Source organism: Peromyscus eremicus, chromosome 17 (assembly GCF_949786415.1).
Source record: "Peromyscus eremicus chromosome 17, PerEre_H2_v1, whole genome shotgun sequence".
Lineage (NCBI taxonomy): Eukaryota > Metazoa > Chordata > Mammalia > Rodentia > Cricetidae > Peromyscus > Peromyscus eremicus.
Genome location: NC_081433.1, coordinates 22,843,948 through 22,849,198, shown reverse-complemented (window position 1 = coordinate 22,849,198; position 5,251 = coordinate 22,843,948). Strand labels below are relative to the sequence as shown.

The 5,251-nt window shown below is 47.8% G+C and overlaps 1 protein-coding gene across 1 annotated transcript in view; it reads right to left on the bottom strand.

Annotated features, from left to right (window-relative positions):
- Fut10 (fucosyltransferase 10) overlaps window positions 1-4,989 on the bottom strand; it is a 73,192-nt gene extending 68,203 nt beyond the window's left edge. The window contains exon 1 of the mRNA XM_059244382.1: window positions 4,889-4,989. The gene's annotated coding sequence lies outside the window, so the exon portion shown is untranslated. The remainder of the gene's footprint in view (window positions 1-4,888) is intronic.
- Window positions 4,990-5,251: the final 262 nt, after the last annotated feature.

Sequence of the window (5,251 nt, the reverse complement as noted above, 5' to 3'; positions counted from 1 at the left end):
AGAACCTGACTGTGGTTAAATGGTCCCCACTGAAGATCAGACTCCAGTACGTGAATTACACTCTGCAGCAACCTGCCAGGCCTTAGGGTACACTTACAATAGTAGCACTCAATCTAACCCATGCCAGCAATTAGCCAGGAGCATGTCATCAAGTCAGAAGTCCTCCAACTGGTGAAGACAGATGGACCCACAGAGAGTACCAAGAAAGCCCTCAAGCTCCAATGTAATGGCACTCCAAGAGGGGGAGGCTTCCCCCTGTTTCTGCTTCATCATTGCCTACAGGGTGAACCCGAGTCCTTCAGGACAATGCCCCATACAGAGGAATGTATCTGTTTATAGGCCATGGTATATAACCTCTGAAATGGACTGACTAACACTCCTGAGCCTGAGCGCTGAGCTTCTGCAATGCTTTGGATGGCTGGTGGACACTATCCAGGGCTGCCCATCTGCTGGACAGAAAGGGTCTGGATGGGTGGAGCGTCTATAAGTACTCTTCTACCAAACCAGCAGCACCATCATCTTAAAATTACTCCTCTTTTCTTCTACAGAAGGTAAGACTGAGTATCTCAAGAAAAATCAGCAGACGGTGGGTGCCTAGCCTCAAATTTTGGCTGTGCGGGCCAGGCAACTGAACCAAGGGACGATTTCCGCCACATCCCAGATGATGGTGATAAATCAGGGCCACTGGTGTGCTTAACCCACTAAGTCATCTAACTCTGAAACAGCTGCTTTTCTTGTTGCTGTAACAAAGTATGTGACAAAAGCAACTTAAGGGACCATTGGGCTTGGCTCACGATGGGACCAGACAGTCCATCACAGCTGGGAAGGCACACAGTAGTAGCAGTGTGAGGTGGCTGCTCATCTTGTGTCCACAGTCAGGAGATAGGGATGAAGGCCAACGCTCAGGTCACTTCCTCTCTTGTTTCCAGCACACGGGCTGCCGCTACCTTACCCATTCAGAGCAAGGCTTCCCTTCTCAACTAAACCTTTCTGGAAACACCCTCATGACATTTCCAGGTCATGCTTCCATGACGCCGACCATCAAAATCAACCATGACAAGTCCTGACACTCGATGCGTTCCTCTCCTCTGCCCCTCTCTTCACTGGCAGGAAGGAAGTGAGGCAGAAGACAAACAGCTATAAAATGACTCTTCCGATTGGTTCTCCATAGCAACTGGGGAGTCGATAGCAAATGTCTTTGCTGGGCCAAAGATAACACCAGGGAGGGGTTTCAGAAGAATCTAATTATCAGACCTTAATTATTCACAGTAATGCTTAATTTCTAAAATAGGCTTGGTTCTCCAAGAGATATTGTCACCTTACATTGCATAAATCTCTATGCCCGGTGTGGTGGTGCACACCTTCAATCCCAGCACTCAGGAGGCAGAGGCAGGTGGATCTCTGTGAGTTCAACGACAGCCTGGTCTACAGAGTGAGTTCCAAGACAGCCAGGGCAACACAGAGAAACTCTGTCTCAAAAAAAACAAAACAAACAAAAATCTCCAGCACACCCCTTAAATTGTGGCTGTCCTTCTAGAAATGCCACGGTAGGTGGGCAGGAATGTGTTATATTTTCAAACACTTTTACTGCCTCCTTTCAACTATGCCACATCAAGACTCCTCATTTATCCCTGCAGTGGTTGCCCTCCAAGCCCGCAAACTGGTGTTCTTCCCAGGCCCATCCCCTCGGATTCTCCACTCAGCTAGTTATAAATAAATGTCCCTATAATGAAAACTGGGTATCTTGCCTCTGACTGGAGTCTGCCCATGCCTTTGCAAAGAGTCTAAGTGTCAGTTTAAAAAGAGGCCCAGGTATGGGGCTGTAGCTCAGTGGTAGATCACCTGCCTACCATACACGGGGCCCAAGGCCCCGTCCTTAACACTAAAAAAGAGCATGGATGTGTACCTCACTGTATTTCTCTAATTTCCTTCCTTGGTCTCTTCCTCGAGGTCTGTGTTCCTGCTGCTCCCAGAACATAACTTGCCTTTTCTGTATTGCTGAGCCAACTTTGAATACCAGTATCTCGCGCACTGTCCTAGACATCCCCCAGACATTGGGGGAGGGGGCAGTGATGCTCAGGACTGAACTAAGGGCTTCTAACATACTAATTAGGCAAATTATCTAGTCTCATGATTAGCCTCATTTTCCTTTTTATTTTTTGTTTGCGTGCTTTATTTTTGTGGAGTTTTTGTTTTGTTTTGTAGAACTGTGTAGTTCTGGATGTCCTAGAACTTGCTCTGTAGACCAGGTTGGGCGTGAACTCACAGAGATTCCCTTGCCTCTGCCTCCACGGTGCTAGGACTAAAGGTGTGTGTGCCTGGCTCCATTTTCCTTTTTAGTAATTCAGCATTTCTTTCTGAAAACGAGGATTTTACATAATCTTTTTTAAAAAGTATTTAGAAGGCATGTAAATTAAAATAAACTTAGTATTTACTTTTTCCAAAGCCCATTTCAGGAACACTTATACATATTCATTCACTGGTGTTACTGTAACAACAACAACACAAACCCTGGCAGAAGCAGTTTACAGGAGGTAGGACTCACTTTGGCTTTCCCTTTCAAAGGATTTCGGTTCACCCCAGTGGAAAAGGATGATGGACAAAACAGCTCCCTCCACGGTGGTGGGAGCACCAAGTGGTGGGTGTTCCCACAAACCAGAACCAGGAGCTAACATCACCTTCAAAGCCCATCCCTAGTCACCTCCTTCCATCACCCAGGCTGTACCACCTAAAGGTTCTACAACCTCCCAGAACCGCAACACCAGCTGAGGAACAAGTGTGCAAATGTGAGCCTGGGGGAGAGGGGGTTTGGTGTGGTGTAAAACCAACTAAGTAAGTAAGACGCTCACTCCGTTTCTTGGGAAAATCAACTGTACATAAGTATAAAAGCACTTCAATAGAGACTGGGAAGGCTTCTGTACTATGCCATATTTACGAATACATATAACACTGGCCAAATTATCATCTTTTCCTTTATTTTCTAGGTATAATCCTGAGGAGGGGTTTCTGAATGTTGTGTATAAAAAAGAACTTGAAAACTGCTTAACGTTTGCCCTTGAGAAGACAAGATGAGCAGCAACACAGTAACAATGGAGTCTCTGATTCGCTATTAGACACTGCCATCTAGCAGGGAGCCAGCAGATGAGTTATTACAATTTCAGAATTTTAACACACCTTATTGGTCACCTGATGCATTGCCTTTGGCTTAGAGGCAAGAGACGGGTTTGAGTTTTCTATTTTGTTTTTTTCTTTTCTAAGACAGGGTCTGACTACACAGCCTAGGCTGGCCTCTACATCACCTTCTCTGGCCTTGGCCTCCAGAATGAGTGCTAGGGATGCAGGCCATTGAATGAAAACAAGAAATAAAAGGACATGACTGCTCCTGGGTATGGTGAGGAGAAGATTTATTGTAGATATGAAGGAAAGCATAGCCAGAGTCAGAGACATCCAGGAGAGTCCAGAGTGGACATGACTGACAGACTGAGCCAGGGGAGGAAAGATGGGAGAGACAGGAGAACAGGAGACCAAGAGGCCAAAAGGGCTGGCATTGCAAAATGGCTGAGTTATATCGGGAAAAGCAGCTGGGGGAGGGTAGTCTAACCCAGTCCCCTAGGTTGGAGAAGTGTAGGGTAGGGGCAGGGTGTGCTAGCCAGGTGGATCCTGTAACAGGTGAGGACTGTGGGATGCTGAGAAAAACTGGATGGAGGCCAGTGTCAGCTTTGATATGTTAATGGGCACCTCAGTTAGCCAATTGTGCACTACACGCATCTTAGAAAGCACGTTCTAAGTTCTAAGACAGATGCTGTGGTGCTGTCTATACTGGTAGTTGGAAACTTCAGTGTTCAAACACCTGGGCTGGTTATTCAATTCAGAAACCAACCCAGGCCCTACCTGAGAGGACTCCACTTGAGAGTAGGATGGACCAAAGAGATGCATGACGCTACTTTGTAGTACGACATCTCTAGCAGGCCCAAGATTGGCCCCAAGCACGTGAGGAGTGGTGCACTTCATCTGAGAGAAGGAAAGCTACATTCGAAGACATTAAGGTCCTGAACATCAGCTAGCCTTACTCAAAACTGGACCTATCCGGGTTGCATGCACTGCACAACACAAGACACTTCATTCACTGCCTAGTCTACCAGCTGTTTCAGAGCATCGAGTCAGTGGTCAGGGGGCTAATCTGCTGGAGTTGTTACGTTAAGAAAAGGTTATGTCGTGTAAAATGTGCTAGCAATTAACCAAAGATAGGGAAGTCTCAATCAAATGTCATTAAAAGTCACAAGTTCTGTATCTTATGATGCAAAATGAGTCTCATATTGAGCACCCTAGCTGGGAACAAAAACCCTAAAAAACAACCTGGGTGGATAATCAAAGCCAGCTCTTGGGAGTCTCTTCCAAAGTATATAATAAATGCACACTGTTTCCATCTCAGGAAAGTCAAAACTGTTAACTCGCTGGGCACAAGATTCCATCAACAAGTTTCTCGGTGTTGCACCCAGGTACCAGGGGCAGCTCTCAACACAGCGGGACAGGGAGACTTTTGCCTGGGGCCTTGCAAAGGAAGCTGAGCTGCGCCCCGGACCCTGCACGGTCCCGGGAAGAGCACTAAATCATACCCTCGGGATAGCGTGCTCCTCCTCCCTGCTCCCGGAGCCCAAGGCTCCAGGGCCACAAGCTCCCACCTGCTTTCACAGGCCACATCAGCTTGCACCCCCAGTTTCTGGCTCTAAAAAGGGTGCCAGGGTTTCTAGGATCTGCCAGCAGACGCGGGTTGTTTGCCCGGGCCCAGCAAACTGTTTTCTCTTACACTCTGCTTTTGCGCAGAGCGGCGGTGTCCTTCAGCTAGCTCCAACAGGCGCCCCAGTCTCCATTGGCCCAGAAGACTCACCTTAGGCTTTGGAGCATCAAAACAAGTCCCCATCACTGTACTTCAACCAGCCTCAGGGGTGCCCGATGCTCCGCGCACCCCTGAGAGTCCTCATTTTCTATTTACGCCCCTGAGCTCTCCCGAAGACCCGGAAAAGCAGAGATGGAATGGCAGGCTCAGCTCCAGGATCACCCCGCCGCAGTCAGCCCGCGAAATCCGGGATCCATGTTTTCATGGATGCAGAATTTAAAAGCCAGCGGTCTGGGCATCAAAAAAGTTTGGACCGCCCCTCATTGGTGCGTCTCAGCGCAGTTGGCTCAAGAAAGAAAGCATCAGGTCCTGAAAAATCTGAAAAAGTTCTCTGTAAAAGCCCCCTGGAGCTGC